Raw genomic sequence first — 19,088 nt, forward strand, 5'->3', positions numbered from 1 at the left:
TCAGAAAATCCCCAACACCTACTCTCCACATCAATAAGACAAAGGGCCGCCTCAATAAGACAAGAAGGAGAGTAGCCCAACTACCTTGGAAACCTCAGTCGGAAATCTAGTCCAAATGTATTAGTGACATTGTCTCTGTTTACTTCTCTCTTTCTTCTGCAATTCTAATTTGTTTTTGCCACAAGACTTCATCTAGTTTGTCACCATAAGCTCTCTGTTATCTGATTCCATCTATCCATCAGGTTTATCTGGCAGGTCCTTCTGCAAACTCATATCACCCTCTGGTATAACCTTTGCAACTAGTTCTATTAGATATTTCTTCAAGTCACCTTCCGATATAACTTCTGCAACTGGTTTCTTAGTACTGCAAATTTTCTCAAGACTCGGATTCTTCACTTCCTTCACTTTCTCCTTCAAAGAAATCAATGTGAACTTTTGCCCATGCTTCTCAATAATGACTAGGTTTCTTCTATAGTCATAAATAGCTTCTCTATCAAACTACAAAGGTTTTCCCAACAAGATATGACAAGCACTCATAGATACCACATCACACAAAATCTCATCTCTAAAAGGCCCAATATTAAAATTCACTAAACAATGCTCCTTTACTTATATCTTTTGATCATCTTGCAGCCAACTTACCTCATAAGAACAAGGATTCTCAAGACTCTTCAATCCAAGCTTCACAACCATCTCCTCAGATTCCAAATTATCAGTACTTCCACTACCTACAATAACCTTGCAACACTTACCACCCGATTTACACATAGTCCGAAAAATACTCTTCCTCTGAGTAGATCCAGTATCCTTTCTTCTAAACATAAGGGATTCTCCTTGCTCCAGTGCACAGTCAGATCCAGTACCTTCACTTTCCAGTTCCTCATTTTCCACACAACTTCTTGACATTCTTTGCTTACATTCATAGAATCTATGTTCGGTTTATCCACACTTGAAATATTTGCTAGGAAACTCTCTACTAGTATTGCCAGTGCATTTCCTATGTATCTTCTATTCTAGTTCTTTACTCCACTTAGGTTTGTATTTGTCTTCCTCAACCGGTTTCTTCATAATGTCACTCATCTGTCCCTTGAATTTCTCCTTCCCTCTATTTGGTTGTCTTGTTCTCATCTTCTCCTCGGCCTTCAAAGCATACTGGTAAGATCCTTCAACTATGGAAACCCTCAACATACTCATCTCATCTTGAATGTTAAAAGCAAGTCCATTTATGTACCTCACCGCCTTTTCTCTATCCATCTCTCCATGTCTAGATCTAATCACCACCTTGTAGAATTCTTCTGTATATTCCTTCATGGTCATTTTTCTCTATTTCAGGTTCTGCAACTTCTTGAACAACTGCAAATCATAGTCTCTCAGTATGAACTTGGCCTTCAATCTTGCACCCATCTATCTCCACCAAGTGATCTTCAATTCACCATTCTCCACTCCATCTTTTTGCAACTCCTTCCACCATAAGGAATCATGCCCTTTAGACTTAGTCTGTGCCAAACTAGACTCTTTATGGGTCTTTGACATCCTCAAACTTAGAGTAATCCTCCAACTCTCTGATCCAATCGATTAGATCCTTCGAGTTCAGTGTTCCAAAAAAGTTGGAAACTTCAACTTTATGAACTTTACTTGCTTAGGCCACTGCTCTCAGGAATCTTTCCTCTCTTTCATCTTCTGGTCCTTCAAATTCTTCAAGCTCTTCACCGGCTTCTTCATATTCATCCTCACATTTAGGGTTTCTTCACAAACCAGCCAAGGTGTTTTGTATTTCATTCCTCACTTCATTCTTGAAGTCTTCCATCATGTGTTCTACCCTTTGAGGGTTTGTCCTTCTAGGCGGCATCTCCTCTTCCACTTTGGTGAACTGCTTCAACTCGACAATCTGACTACCAGTTCAATTGCCTCCACTCGACAATCTATTGAACACAAATGCAACTTTCTTCCAATCAACGATCTATCTACCCAAAGGAATGCCTCAATATTTGCTAACAATTCTTACACCAGTCAGTCCATAACCAACTCTGATACCACTTGATGCAGCCATAACCGGTAAAACCCTCAAAGAGAATCAATCAGATTATGTAGCAAGAGTAACAAAATGAAAGCAGTAAGAAGACATAACAAGATCACATAAAAATATCATATTATTACTTTATAACTTTCGGCAACCATCCAGTTATCATCATATAATCATCAAAGAACATCCGGTAGTTAACCGGTTACATGCAGTGCTTAAGCTAAATACAATCCAATCGGGACCCTAAGAATCAACTGGATCACAAAATGTGAATAACAATCCTTATTCTCAATTCTACTTCCTTTTCCCCTACAATTGATTACATAATATCATATTTATACCCATCGAAACATATTCAGGTCGACCTCATAAGATTATATTTACCAATACAGGAAAATGAAACGTGTAACTGGGTCAGCCCTAAGAATTGAGGAAATATTTCTGGAAAATAACAACCAAGAGGTGTAGTTCATAAGGAAGGTCGGCTAGACACCAAATAACATTGGAGAAGACCCAAGATAGATCCACATGCTACGAATTGCACCGGAAATGGAGGAAAACCAACTGGTAAGCACAAGAATTGTCCCGGAACCTAGAAACCGTCAACTAAAAGCGATAACTGACTAGAAAAGAACCCAAGTGAATTGAAAATATGGAATTAAGTAGATGAACCAGTCTAAAAATTGAAAAATAAGATCTTCCATGAAAAGAAAGCAACTAGTGGTAAGACCACAAAAAACTACTCAAAGAACTAGACAAGAACAAAACTGAAAGGAAATATTTTTGTTTGATGCAAGATTGCTCATCAACTAAGGATGCTCCTACATCACAAAATATAAAGGTTCATGATAGTACTGAGTTGTAAAAGTTCTTGGCAAAGGGAAAATTTTGTAACAAGCAATGATGGTGTATTTAAAAGGGAAAAGTCACAAAGGACTATTGTATAAACAATGAGACAAGGTTATTTATGATAGTCATATGCCCAAGGCATGTTGCACAGAAGAAGGATAGTCATATAAAAGTCTCAAAACTTAATAAAAGAGAGGTAGTGGAAGACAATCAAAGGAGGAATCAATTCAATGATTGATGTAGATATGCAATGCTAGTCTATGGAGAGAAAGTCCATAATTTAATCACAAGATAGTCAAAGGAAGATCCCTACTTGACAACAAAAAAAAATACAGATCAAGGAACCCTTTAAAGAGATAGCATAGCATCATGAGGATCTGATGGTCAAAGAGATCTATGAAAGAAAATAAATCTTTCAAATAAGGGAAGATTGACATCATAGTCAATAGTGAAACAAGAAGATACATATAGATCATAGATGATACTTTTCCTTTTAGATCATAGGGAAAGGTAAAACATTTGCAGTCATTGCAATTATCTCTTCAATGGAAGTATCTATAAGGGCTTTTGATAGTATATAGCTTGATGGAAGGACTTTGAGAGGGTAAAGAACATAAAGATAGCGAAAGCATAATAAGGAGTCTGCATGAAGATGAAAACAAAATACAATCAATGATAGCATTTCCTTCTAAGATTAGGCCTTCGAGTCACACAAGAAATGCAATCACAAATGAAAGCATAGAGAAGGGTTTTATGAGATATATCAATTACAATTTAAGAAAGCATTGGAAGAGTCTTGATTGTCTTGATTACACAGAGACGTATCCCCATGATTCTCCTCATTCTATGCCTCCAATATTGGCAGCTATTCAATCACCTCTAGCTACTAGTTTGACAGAGGTTTTGGCTTATTCGAATGCTACCTAAAATTATCTTCAGCAAGTTCTTCCTTGTCCTCTTGATGAGTGAGATATCATATTATCAAACATTTATCATTTGTTTGTTTAATCTCTCCTTGATCATGATGACAACATTGAGGACACTTGCCATCTCTCCAATGTCAAGTCACATCGAGATGCATATTTTTTTGGTTTGGATTTCTTGTTTTCTCTTATCCACTCCATTCTATTATCTTGCCACATCCTAATTCACATCTGAAAAAAATCTCACACTTCAGTGGTCACTATTCTTGAGTCTTGTATGGCAAATTTGCAGTCCAACATTAGATTGGAGAAATATGAGTATTTTTTAGAACCATTCATTTTGATTCCTTCATACATTTCACTTGAGTGGGAAACCAGTAGTTTTATAGCTCGAAGTTTCTATCTTCCAAAAGAAAGAGGCATCATTTGTTAGAAAGGATCCTACTATAGCATTCACCATGCTACATTTTGTATTGACATTCTTTCTTTTCTTTGTGGATGCACAAATGGGTATTTATCCTATCTTTTCATTTTAATTTTCAATTTCAGTGAAACCTTCTTTGGGTGAAGGATCTTACAACATATAAGATTCCATGCAGAGTTAGTGTATTTTTTTATGGGGGGTTTCGTTCCCACTGGATTTTCCCACTTTCCTCTTTTCTCCTTTATTCTTTAGTCTCCTTTGTTAGACTTAAGGGGAAGTGTTAGCATAATCTACAAACTTGATTTATCAGTTTTTTTTCGATAAGAAGCACCACAACATGTTTTTATTTATGATTTAGGGGAAGTTGCTATTGCATCTTGATTTATCCATGATTTATCATTAAAATATATTTATTGCTTGGTTTCTAAGTTAATTAAGGAAGATATCAAGATTTCAATCTATTGTTTCTAGATTTGTGGCTTTCCTCTCTTCTTTATTCCAAATCTCCCCTTTCTTTTCCTCTGTTTTATGCTGTCACAAAGACTCTATATATTGGAAGTCATTCATGTAAATTAATTAATGAGTTAATGAAATAGTTTTATTCTCATTCTTTCTCTCAAATTTTCTCTCTATTTTGCGAGTTTACTTCTTTCTTTCTAGCTAGGTCTTACTGTGTTGTGCAGGTTTAGATAAAATTTTATATGGTATCAAAACACAAATTTTACAGATCTGATACAATGATCGATACATAATATTTTGGTTTATGGAATGAGCTAAGAGAATGTGACACTCCATTTCCCGTTTGGAAGCAATACAAATTACTGATATTGGCATTAGAATTTCTATATTAATTGTGTCTCCAAATACATGTGGAGGAAAAGATATAGAGACATCCAAAAATATGAGGTATCACATATGGGGTATCACATATTTATTTTATACATGGAAACAATTTTTTTAATGCTATGAATGACCTGTTCTTGTAAATTTATTGGTTATTTGATAGTTCTTCCATATGATGAAAAGGATGTTTCATGGCATTTGAAGAGAGAAAAGGATAGGTATTACCATACTCCACCATTTGATGTAGGCATGGTAGAGATAGAGTCCATGCCATGGACCACCATTCATGAAGGCATATTGAGCATTGTAGATTGTAGGATCTTTGTTAATAAGGAAAAGTACAAAGCAATCCATGGTAGATACAAAGGAAATATAGGACAGTGACCTTGAAGAGATGCGCCCTAAGGAAAGTCTTCTTCAATCTATTTTATTCTCCATCTATCTAATTTCCCCTTCCACAGTGATAGTTTTATTTACTAGATGAAATTTAATGTGGTTACAAAGTATTGTCATAGAAGTGTTATTAATGATTCTTTCTTACCATGGGCCTAGGTTTGAGATGAGTTACATTGAAGAATAGATACCTTCCCTTTGATGAATAAATAATATTTTATGTTCCATAGTTTCTATTCTCTAAATAGATAAGTTTGAAAATGATGAGTATAGAATTAAGTTAGTTAGGGTGGTTACAAGCATATCATATGCTACGTTATGCATGTCAAAATATCATAAAGTTTATAATCTATCTACTCTTCTCTATGATAATAGATTAGCACAATGTTTAACATAAATTGACATGATAAAGCATATTATTGCTTTAAATAATTTATAGAGCCTACAAGGGATTGGAGATGTTGAGGCAAGAATAATGCATATAAGATATTTATAAAGATTTATGATTGTTGTTTGCAGGGAGACTATAATTTGAACTATTCAAGCCATAATATTAAGGTAAAGGTCTTATTTGTATAAAAGAAATTAAATAAATTATTTGGTATTAATTCATTACGGGTTATATTGTTAATGATGCTAAGAGGGTTTGAAATCATGAATCAAAAGCAAACATTATAAAAGATTGAATCATTAAAATCGGTTAGGGATTTGAAATAAGTGGAGAATATAAGAAACTCATTCTATTAATTTTTTTGTGATGTAAATTATTTTTGAATTATTATTTTAAATATTAAATGCATTTTGTTTTCAAGCCCATCATTGTAATATGTGATGAGGGCTTCAAGGACTCACATGAATCATCAAAACGATGGTGTAATATGGTCAAACTAGAGATTGGTGGCACTAGAGGATGGAGTATTTCCATTATCTCAAGCTAACTTCTTACTTTTGAGATGGTGTTTTATATGAGAAGCAATTTTTATTTCTTTCTTCCATTTCTTCTTTACTGCTAATAGATTTGAAAGTTACGTATAATGTGAAGTTTATTTTTAAGACAAGCAAGGGGTTTGGCATGTTCAACTCAACAAAGATTGTAGCTCAGAGAGATCATGAGACTATACTCAAGAATTATACTCTTATGAAGATCAAGAAACAACTTGATGGAATCTTGTGTATACATATCTCAATGTGAATTGTTGTCAAATAATTTTATTTAGGCTTCATCTCTCATTTTATCATTCTCTCATTATTTCTCAGTTTTCACATGCACAATCAACTTCCCACAAAATAAACATTGAATGGATAGACTCATTGTTAAAACTTTGTTGTGAAGTGATTTTTCACCTCTCACGTTGATTGCCTATGTTGGAAAAATGCTTACACACTTTTTATAGAAGAATGAAAAAGTGGTTTTGATGTTGCTTGAAGGAATATAAGATAATAATGAAAAAGATATATATAAATTTAAATTATCTTAAATTACATTGATTTTCTTCATTGAATTTTTTTGATGCATAAGCAGTCTAGATTCTATTAATTAAGAGAAAAGATACGCTATTCACAAAAATATGTAAGCGAATATGAGATCACCCCTTAGATTTTAGATCGACAGAGCCCAAAAAATCCAACAAACATGGGCAACGCCTAAAAAAATAACAAAAAATTACATAATAATGTCCAGTAGGAAGCTTAACCAATCTCTGTGGGAGGCAGAGGTGGATCCTTATCATATTTAAGACCCCATAAATCAATGCAGTCTAGGACATCATCCGAGAGGGTCCTTGGAACCCTCAACCTCCTTAGTATTCTCTTCACAACATGTAGGGGAAATGGATAGAGCCAAGCGAGGAAGGGCCTTAGACAAATTGGGCTAGGTATTGTCATTTCCAGTGGGCCACCCACTACCACCACTAGCAGGAGGAGCAACACCTCCAGAACCCCAGTCACCAGGAAGAGGAAAAGGGGAATGCGAATGGTGTAAATCCTGACCATTAGACCAGCGGCAAGCATTAGGCCACAGGAAGAAGAACTACACCCACGATGCCGCCTAAGAGGTGACGATTGACCCCTTGAAGAAAGATGATCAAGAGGCACTCTAGCAACTATATAAGGGGTGTTTCCTCAATGCTCTAAAAGCTCCTAAATGTGGGCCACCTCAATGGTGACGTTGTTGGCTTGTACTTGTATCTATAACATAACATTATTACATATACAAGTTTTAGCATAAAGCAAAACTTGCATATCAATAGAGTTGTGAGAAAATAAAACAACATTTTTGTCTTTCCATAAGGCAAAGAGAATTTATATCCTGAAAGCATGCCATATCTGGGTGAAGGAATGAGTGAGGCTAGGAGGGTCCCTGAGCAAGGCCATGCACTAGGAGAAAGGCTTAGGCCTAAAAGTTCTTAATAAATCATGAATCTATCTCCAGAAACTCTGAGTCTGACAACAATACTAGAAAACATGCATAAAAGACTTTTGTTGCCCATAAAATGGGTAGTGAGGATCCAAAACCCCTATGCGCCACAGGCGAGAGCCAACAGGCAAGCCTTGGAAAAGAATACACAAGGCAAAGTGGGTAAGTTTTGGGTTCACAATGATAGACTAGATGCCAAGAAATCTACGTCGCCAAGTGGTAGTAGTCGACTGCAAGTGCCATCATATGTTCAAAGCTAGCACCATAGGAAGATGCAAAGAGAGTCATCTATAACCCAAAGAGGGTTTGTATCAGGAAAATGAAGTCTGAGGGTACCACATCTATTCTTTCAACCAGGGCCTCATAGAGTGAATGCCCAACTTGTGAAGCATATTCACAAACAGAGTCGGTAACACAGTGTCAAACATCTATCGATCTGGCCAAATGAGCTGAAACTGTACCCGAAAATCTTCCCAAGAGTGAATGCTCATGGAAGCTCTAGAAAAGAGATCTTTGGAAGTATGAATGCCATGCTTGTGAAAGCTTAAAGCACAGACCCCAGGGACTTTAGTAGCCACCCATGTTTATTTGAAATTTCCTAGCAAGAGAAAGGCGCTTTGTGATCCAATAAAATAATTTTTCTCAATTCTAGTAAGGACCGAATTCCACAAATCCACTGGAGAACCTTGAAAAGGCAAAAGGGATACGTAGGAATCTAAAAACTTCAACATGATCTAACCACTTCCAGTCAAACTGGAGAAGCCACGAGGGAGCCAAAAGGAAGGGCTGCCTATAGCGTTGTGTCTTGTGCCATTGAATGGTAGACCCAGAGGCCAAACAAAAGATATCAACACAGCAAAGGGTCTCCCGAACATTCTGTTCATCTTCAATGAGAGTTAAGAAGGAATCATCAACGAAGTGTCCATTGGTTAATTTAGATGGCAAGTTACCACTATTGGAAGTTGAAGTCCAATGGACTCCTTCCTTGTTTGCTGGCAAAACTCTTGGCTATTCATATTCTCTTTGCAAGCTCTTTAAGAGCTGATTGTAATTCATTTCTAAAGGTTAATTGTTGGAGCTGATTGCAGTTGTGTATATGTAAACCAGATTGGTGAATAATAGAGTGATTCCCCTACTTCAAGTGTGGATGTAGGCAATTGCCAAACCACAATAAATCTGTGTGTCTCAATGTTTGTGTTGTGTGTTGTTAATTCTATTTATCTATTGTTTTCAATTTGATTTTTCATCCTAACAATTGGTATCAGAGCGAGGTTAGATCATTGTTTAGATTTTGGTGTTTGCATTTCCAGAATCATGGAAGAATCAAAGATAGAGAAGTTCTCCGGTCAGAGCTTCGGATTATGGAAAGTGCAGATGGAGTCTTTGTTGATAAAGCAAGACCTTTCACTCGTGGTTGAAGGGAAAGCAAAGAAACCAGCTGGGATGGCTGATGAAGATTGGGAAAAATTGGACAAGAAGGCGAGAGAAACAATTTTTCTCTCGCTATCCAATAATGTTCTCTTCAACATCACGAATGATGCAACAACAAAAGATGTATAGGATAGACTCTCAGCCATGTATGAAATGGCATTGACTGCAAATAAAGTTTTTATTATGAAGCGCTTGTACAAACTGAAAATGAAGGAAGGTTGTGCTATGGCAAACCACATCAATGAATTCAATACATTGATTAGTCAAGCAACTTCGGTGGGGATGACACAAGATGATGAAAGCAAGGCTGTTTTGCTATTATGTTCTTTACCAAGTAGATGGGATGGTGTTGTAATAGTAGTTAGCACATCTATATCCAGTAAAAAAGTTAGTTTTTAATGATGTAGCAGCTACTTTTCTCAGTGATGATTTGAGAAGAAAGAATGATGAACCTTCATCCGGTGAAGCCTTAATGGTGGTCAACACTGATAATTGAGGTAGAAGTCATAATAGAGGCAAAAATAATTACCACAAACGCTCAAAATTAGCAAAGAGATTGAAGTCTAGAAACAGAAATGGTGAATGTTGGTTTTGTGGCAAAGCTGGTCATGTGAAAAAGGATTGCAGAAATTTTAAAAGAGCACAAGAGATAGTGCGGGACAGCTAAGTAAATACAATTTATGATAAAGATGATAGTGTTTTAATCCTTTCAACAATTGACAATACTCCAAATTCATGGGTGCTTGATTCCAGTGCCTCCTATCATGCTACCTCATGTCTTGAAGCATTCATTAACTACCATGAAGGTCATTTTGGCAATGTTTTCTTAGGAGATAACAAAGCTTGTGAAATTACAAGCAAAGGGGATGTATTGCTGCCATTAGAAGGTGGTAAAACATGGCTGCTCAAAGATGTTCACCATGTCCCAAAATTGAAGTGAAATTTGATATCCGTTGGATAGCTCTTTGGTCAAGGTCTTAATGTTAATTTTCTCCCAGATACATGGAAAGTAACACATAGTACCATGCTGATTGAAAATGGTAATAAAATGGGAAGTCTATACATATTTAAGACTCATGGTGAAGTGGGAGTTGCAATGGTGATTGAGGACAACAAAGCGATCTTTGGCATCAAAGACTTGGGCACATTAGCAAGAAAGGACTCCATGTTATGCATACAAGAAATCAGCTACCGGGCCTCAAGCTTGTTGACTTAGCCTTTTGTGAACATTGCCTTTATGGCAAACAAAAGAGAGTCAGTTTTTTGAAAGGTGGGCATGGCACAAAGACAACACCGCTGGAGCTTGTATACTCGGATGTTTTTGGACCGACTGAGGTAACCTCCATTGGAGGAGCTAACTATTTTATAACATTTCTTGATGATTGTACAAGAAAAGTATGGATTTATATGATTTCTAGGAAATCTGAAGTGTTTTCAAAATTTAAAATTTTCAAGGCTTTAGTTGAAAATCAGATTGGGCATAGGATTAAATGCTTACAAACCGATAATGGTGGGGAATTTTGTTCACGTGAATTTGATGATTTTTGTGCTGATAATGGGATTAGAAGAATCAAGGTTGTTCCTTTCACTCCTCAAGAAAACGATGCAATCGAGAGGATGAATAGAACAATCCTTGAGAAGGCACGATGTATGTTGTCTAATGCAGGTTTAGGCAAAGAATTTTGGGCAGAAGTGTGTAACACAGCAGTATATTTAATCAACCAAAGTCCATCATCTAAATTGGATTTTGGTATTCTGGAAGAGGAATGGCAAGGGAATAGGATTTCATATTCTCATCTTCATGTGTTTGGATGCGAAGCCTTCTCACTAATACCCAAGGAAAAGCGAATGAAATTAGATCCAAAGTCACTGAAATGTATCTTTGTGGGGTATGGAGAAGAGCAGTTTGGTTTCAGATTGTGGGATTCAGTTCACAAAAGGATTGTTCACAGCAGAGATGTAGTCTTTCATGAAACCTCCTTTCCCATAATACAAGATGCAAATAAATCAGAGATAGATTATGTCCCTATGTCTCTATTTCAGAATTCGACTACCAACGTTCTGCCTCTAGTCTCTCATTCAGTGGGAGCTCCTATGACATCTACATCAATTGAATACAATTCTCAGACTGAAAATAATGAAGTGAGTGTTGATAATGTTTGGTCTTCATTTAATTCAAAAATTGGAGGTTTGCAAAATAGAGAAAATCCTCCCCAAAATAGCAATGATGTCGCAAGAAATTTGGAGGAACCATGGTGGTCTGAAATTCCACTAGTTACTGTAGAGCATACAACACTCTATCCACCGCATTGTGAGTTATTTTCTCCATGCCATGTTGCACAGCCATCACACGCAACACACTCACTGCAATCACCATCTTCCCCACACCCCGTGAGCTCCCTGCAGCTTCCACACCCCGCAGTCTCCTCTCCTTCTCCCTGCGGATTCTCTGCAACCTCCTCTCACTCTTTGCGGGACTTGCCAACACTGCAGGCTCCCCATGAACCCCCCACAACGTCCTTCCCCTCTGCACAAGCTCTCTCCCATGAGCTCCCCGCCTACTCTCATGCCATGACCTCTCCACCACCCCATCCCCTGCACTCACCTGCTGCTACGGGGTCTCTACCACCATCGTGCATCCAAACTGCCAATGGTGATGTGGTAGTCCCCTCCCGTAGACCCAGCTCCCTGCACAAACAATCATTGTAGGCAGAGCACGATGCTTCTATAGGTTCATTTTCTCGCAAATTCCCTGCACACAATGTGGACAAAAATCCACAAGTTTTCGCATACCCTGCAGATAGGAAAACAAACAAGGATATTAGTAGAGACATTAATAGTGGGAGCAATGTAAATGTACATAAACAAGGAACACATAATGGTTCTACTACTCCAGCCAAGAGTCAATTGAGGAAATCAACCAGATAGAGACGACCTCCTACAAAGTTCCTTGATTATGATTTACTGTTTTGTGAAGAGACAAAACCTTCTTTGCTCATCTTTGATCAAACAGAGCTTGCAACATACAAAGAGGCTTGTAAAAATATAGACCATGATAACTAGCACGCTGCAATGTGCGAAGAAATGGATGCAATAGTGAGAAATCAGACATGGGATCTGGTGCCACTTTCGCCTGACAGAAAGGCATTAAGAAATAAATGGGTATACAAACTAAAAGATAAAGTCAATGGTCACAAAAGATTTCGAGCAAGACTGGTTGTAAAGGGTTATGCTCAGCAGCAAGACCTCGACTTCAAAGAAATTTTCTCACCAGTAGTTAAAATGACTACCATCCGAGCAGTATTGGGCTTAGTTGCAGCCTGGGATCTTGAACTTGAACAGCTCGATGTGAAGATGACTTTTCTCCATGGCGACCTTGATGAGGAACTATTTATGCATCAGCCAAAATGGAAGGGTTTATTAAAAAGGGGTAGGAACACCTTTATTGTAGATTGAAACGTAGTTTGTATGGGCTTAAGCAAGCCCCCCGGTAGTGGTATCTTAAATTTGACAAGTTCATGATTGATCACAAGTTTACTCGCAGTGAGTCTGATCCTTGTATCTATTACAAGAAGCTTCCTAATGGCGAATTTGTCATTCTTCTCCTTTATGTGGATGATATGCTAGTGGCTGGCACAAGCATGAGGATTGTGAGTGAACTTAAGACTCAATTAGCAAAGGAATTTGCCATAAAAGATTTAGGGGTAGCAAAGAAGATCTTAAGAATGACTATTTTTTAGGATAGAAAAAAGAGAGAACTCAAACTATCTCAGCTAGACTACATTAAAAAAGTCTTGGACAGATTTGGTATGGCAGATGCTAAGTTTATTTGTGTACCCTTAACCTCTCATTTTCAGTTGTCTTCTCAATTGTGTCCTAAAACGCAAGAAGATAAGGAGTTTATGGATAAAATTCCATACAAATCTGCAGTTGGAAGCCCCATGTATGCTATGGTGTCTACTCGACTGGACATTGCTCATGCCATTGGATTGGTGAGCAAATTTAAGGCTAATCCAAGCAAATCACATTGGGAAGCGGTTAAGTATATCTTGAGGTATCTCAAAGGTACTTCTGATTTTTTGTTTATGGTTTGGAAAGGACAAGGTAGTTTTGCAAGGGTTTACCGATTCTAATTTTGCCAGTGACTTAGACAAAAGAAAGTCTACTTTTGGTTATGCTTTCACATTTGTCGGGGCAACGATTAGTTGGGCTTCAAAATTGCAACATACAGTTGCTCAATCAACCTCGGAAGCAGAATACATAGCCCTTTCTAAGGGAGCAAAAGAGATGGTATGGTTGCAACTCTTGTTCAGTGAGTTGGGTTTGAAGCAATCAGATTTTGCTTTTTTTTGTGATAACAGCAGTGCAATTTTTATGACTAAACATCAGACATCTCAACTGCAGTCAAAACATGTTGATGTTTGCAGTCATTATGTTCGCCATATGGTCAATCAAGGCAAGTTTCATGTAGATAAGATTCATTCTGACCTGAATCCAGCTAATGTGCTCACTAAAGTGGTTAAGTGGGAGAAGTTCGATTTCTGCCAAGCTTCTCTCGGCCTTTCCAATAACTGATAGCAGAACTAAGTGGGGGAATCTACTTGTTGCAGCAGTTCATTGGCCTTAAGTGGGAGATTGTTGGAAGTTGAAGCCCAACGGACTCCTTCCTTGTTTGCCACCAAAACTCTTGGCTATTCATATACTCTTTGCAAGCTCTTTAAGAGTTGATTGTAATTCATTTCTAAAGGTTAATTGCTGGAGCTGATTGCAGCTGTGTATATGTAAACCAGATTGGTGAATAATAGAGTGATTCCCCTGCTTCAAGTGTGGATATAGGCAATTGCTGAACCACGATAAATCTGTGTGTCTCATTGTTTGTGTTGTGTGTTGTTAATTCTATTTATCTGCTGTTTTCAATTCAATTTTTCATCCTAACAACCACTAGCCTCCATCATTGAATTTTGAGAATATGTTGTTGTTGGGAAAGATTTAAGAATATCGATGAAATCTATTACTGCATATAACAAATAATTAACAATTTAAATCTAGGATATTTCTACAATTAACAATAATGCTTAAAATGTTTGAAATTTTTTTAACATTGACAAACATTTTAAGAATCATACAGTTGTTCAATTTTTTCTGTAACAAATGCTGTCACGTCTCCTCACGTATAAATGCAAAAAAACGGATGGTGTCAAAATGCACTTAAAATGCTACCAAAATTTAGTTTCCATCAGACGAAGGGCTAAACTACAATGACGGAAAAATAAAGCATCAACGACACGCAATGTTACAACAGTGAATGCACTTTTGTTTAACGGGCGTTTCGTTTACAAAGTACTACGTTAATTAAATCGATTTTTTCCGTTCCCGTTACATCTTTTACGTAGGTAAGACAACGGTAAGTATAAAACTATGAAATCGAAGCATCCAATTAATTTGTTAACAATGAAACGCCTATAAAATCGTGTGAGAAATGCTAATAATATTGTAATATAGAACTAAATATATAATAACATTACGATAATAGATAGAGAAGCCGCGGCTTCTTTAACAACAATATTTAAGAGTAAATAATTCATGTGTCCCGTCATCCTTCTCATTGGCAAAATCGACATGTAGTAATACTACTATTGTCCACTGCAATCTAAACCACGTCTCCTTTATTTATAGTCTATATATTCTCCTCGGACTTGCTATCTGCAACTAGAAAAAAAAAAGAAAACTTAGTTAATCAATCATTTAAGAGATGGAAATGTAAAATGAGTTGAAACGGAATTGTGAACTTACAAAATGTCTAATAACTAGGATGAGGTGGAGGAGAGTTATGCATGGGAGGAGGACTGTATTGTCCATGCTTTGGTGGAGGGTTTATTACTGACTTGGGAGGAGTTTTCTTCAAGGGAGGATGCACTTCAGCAGGACCATTGGTTATGGGGGAGCCTGGCTTGTGATAGAGAGGAGCATTAGCAGGAGAAAAGGGTGGGAGTTTGTGGAAAGGAGGCGGCTTTGGAACAAATGGAGAAGGGTGGGGTGATTGTGGCTTTGGAAATGTAGGAGAGTGAGCGTCTTTCATAGGAGGCTTCTTCTCGAATGGAGAAAGGAAGTGAGGTTGTGGGCTTTGTAGTGGCGGTGGGAGCGTAGGTGGGTGAGCTCCTGGTAATGGCTTTCCATTGTGGTGGAAAGGACTAGGCAATGGCCTCTCCGATAAACACACTGACACAAATGCCAACAAGACGATGAGTACAAAAGAATGGTGAAGAGCCATCGCTAATATTGTTGATGGTGAGATGAAATGGTGCAAGGATTGAAGAGTATTTATACACAAACCGGTGAAGGCGGGCGCAGTAGAAACTTCCAATTCACACTGCTCATCTACTTCATTTTACAATAAATAAATAAATTAGAAGACTAAAGCTTATACGTGGCGTGAATTGAAACAAAAGTCAAGATTTGCGTGTCGACGATTGTCCACAAAGTCGACTTTTTTTCAACGTGTCTACGACAAATTTCGTTCGTTAATCACGCATCGATTAAGGAGTTGGAATAATATTTCTGCGATTCTCAAAGTCCAAATATTTGGCACTCTGCGGCATTAGCGTCTCCTTTTGAGAAAGGGAAGGACGTTTCACATGTGGAGGCAAACCGCAGAAAGTGAGGGAGATTGAGAGGGATATTCAATGTTTAGGCGCGTGAATGCAAATGGGCTGGATCCGACTTGAACGCTAAGTTATTCTAAAGTCTTGCCTTTACCTTGTAGGCTACAATTAGAGGTATTGATGTAACTCGTGGCTCTAAATTGATCGATCTACCTCCATTTATATATACTACCACCTACTCTAAAGGCTGCGGTTAAACTGGCTCCAAAAAGTGCGTGTTATTGTACAGTTTTCGCATAACTTTTGTCTTAGTCGAAAATTACAGATTCTTGATTGTGATCAGTAGAACAAGCTGCGGCTTTGATTTTTCGAAAAAGTCAATAACACACTTTTTGGAGTCCGTTTAGTCGCATCCCTACTCTTAAAGGAGGTGCAATGGTTAGGCCGATAATAAGATATATTTTGAATAATTTATTGCAGGAACAAATCTCAAAATATAAAATGTGTATGTATAATCATTTATAATCTACATAAAAAAAATTTAAAAATATAAAATCTAAATAACGGTTGTGATTAGATTTTAGGTCATGGTTAGGATTAACCATGATCTTAATTCTAATTGTGAATGTTAAATTAATTTTAATCTTTATCATATAAAACCCTTACCTAACCTTTTATGTCGTCCTATTGTGGATTGTGGGGCCCTCCTCGAAAATAGAACACACAATGAAAGCTGGGAAAATACTCTTATGAGGTTGCTAGTATGCCATAACTGGACATGTTTTTCTATGCTAACCCTAAAAGAAATATATCAATACTAGGACACATCAATCTTGTATCATGTGAATGCTCCTATGAATGCTTTGACAAAACTTGATTTCTTTTAGTGCACCACTTGAAATGTGCAATACAAATTTTATTTGAAGAGAAAGATATTCTTTATTGTATTAGAATAAATGAATTAAATACTTTTAAATACAATGAAATAGCAACACAATGTGTGAATTTGTGTTTAGTTGGCCCTAAAAAAGAAAGATAAAGCTGGCAAAGAGATCAAATTTTAATATTAAATTTTGAATTAGGGAGGGATTAATTTGTTACCACGGACTCATCTTCAGGTTTTTAGTGCTAGTTACAATGACTTTATTACAAAGATACCATGGGATCCTAAAGTGAAGAAGGAAATTGTTAGTGCTAAGTTTTTAGACATTTCAAATGTTTTTATAATTATATAACAAATTTCTTCCTAAAATGTAGAACTATTGACCTTTCATAGTTTCAAAATTTTTCGCTTCATTTAACTATTTGTAATACCTATATCGTTACTACTAGTTTGTTCCTTTGTTAGTTTTTTTGTAGTCCTAATTACCCTTTTCGTAGTAGGGTTAGGGCCCTATCAAAAACTTGTCTTATTTTAATCAAAATCATTTGTTATTCAAATGAATTAAAAATTTATAAAGTGATGACACATTCCTCATTTTCATAATCTATACCGAAGACTTTATTCAAGTCTTACTAGCTACCAAAAGTCACTAGTTGCATATGATGTTTAGCTTAAAAAAAAATTGACTAGACCTGCACACCCTCAAGCTTGGACACTTAAGAGACCGATTCATCTAGGTTGAATTATAACTCTCATGCCTAACCAAAATCATTTTCTAGAACATCTCCCTATTCAATGATACTTTACTATATTTAGTTTTGATTTCATCTATTACATTTTTCTTTTAAGATTTATTAGTTGAACTAAAAGATTTATTTAAAAGGTGTAGCAAATATAGTTATATATGAAAACTTGAAACAATACATTTCTTATTGTTTTATGAATTTTATGCTACTCTTGTAAGCCCCACTATTGAGCACTAATTTGTAACCAGAATTCACTTCTTTGTTTACAAAACTACTTTTAGGATCTAATATTCTACTTATAATATTGCTACTCCAATCCTACAACCAAACTCTTAAACCCTCTTTGTTATGTGTGAATATTTGGAAACTAATTACACTTTTGTGATTAGATATTTGTTTCTAAAATGAAAAAAATATCGTTATATATGAACTACCAAACTCCACCTACACTTTTGTAGCTACAAAACAATATTCAAGCACCAAAAGCTTTATAATTTCTTGAGTAATTACAAAGTTAAAAATTTATAATTTCAAAAATTTCCACAATTTCTAGTTAGTTTCTAATTTATTTTACCATATTTAGGATTATTACAACTATGAAACCTTAATAGAGGGTCATGTATAAGATCAAAGAGGTTATTTCCAAAGTAATCTTGGATATGAAAATTTTCATTGATATGGATCATCTAGGAAAGTAATTTTAAAATAAATTGACACATAAATAAATGAGAAGAAGGCCAATGATAGAATCAACAACATCATTTGGAATTAAATGATTCAAGACTTTTATTTCTCAATCTTGATATTATCTTTGTAACCTTTGATGATCTATTATTAGTTCTATAATTGATAGACTAATGAAATAAAAAAATCTACAAGCCAAATTTTTTAATAGGTTATGCTTGGATACATATGCAAGATCTTTGAAATCTTAACCCATGATAAATATTTAGTTATATCAATTAGAGTATTCTTATAAATCCCTTTTTCAACAATAATTTAGGTTGTGAGATAAGGTTGTGAGATGGTTATGCTTTATTTACAAAACATGTCATTTTTATTTTAGGCCTATTTTATAGAATTGTTCCCTCTTCACTATAATTCCACCTTACATTTGTTAAAGTTATCCTATTTTATTCTATAATGGCTTTCCTTCTTACTTAGAGTGTATTTCTTATGTAAAGTAGTCTTCTTTAGAATCGTGATGTTATTAGCAATTGGTGACTAGTATCACCTAAGATTGGTTCTACCCTTTCTATAACAATTTTAAAGAGTTTCATTCCTGTATGGTGGGTTTGTGAATTTCATATAGTAGTGTGGTGGAAATGGATTTACAGTTCCTTTTTATTTTATCCTTTTGAGGTCATAGCTCATTTTTTCATTGATGTATTTTTAATGTTTGATGATCATTGAGTATTCCTTACTTTCACATGGATAACCAATTTAAAAGTAGGGTTTGTAATGTTTACCTACCCCATTATTTATTTTCCAGCTTCACTAATAATGGTTCAATCTTCAATATTGACATGGGTTACTTTTTAAATGTTTATTGTTG

General features: G+C 36.0%; 1 long non-coding RNA gene across 1 annotated transcript; it reads right to left on the reverse strand.

Moving 5' to 3' along the window:
• Positions 1-14,793: 14,793 nt before the first annotated feature.
• Positions 14,794-15,582, reverse strand: LOC131047667 (uncharacterized). The gene is made up of 2 exons (XR_009106275.2): positions 15,096-15,582; positions 14,794-15,011 (listed from the first exon to the last, which is right to left on the reverse strand). It is a non-coding gene; the product is annotated as an uncharacterized LOC131047667 (long non-coding RNA).
• Positions 15,583-19,088: the final 3,506 nt, after the last annotated feature.

The sequence above is a fragment of the Cryptomeria japonica genome, unplaced genomic scaffold (assembly GCF_030272615.1).
Source record: "Cryptomeria japonica unplaced genomic scaffold, Sugi_1.0 HiC_scaffold_457, whole genome shotgun sequence".
Classification (NCBI taxonomy): Eukaryota; Viridiplantae; Streptophyta; class Pinopsida; order Cupressales; family Cupressaceae; genus Cryptomeria; species Cryptomeria japonica.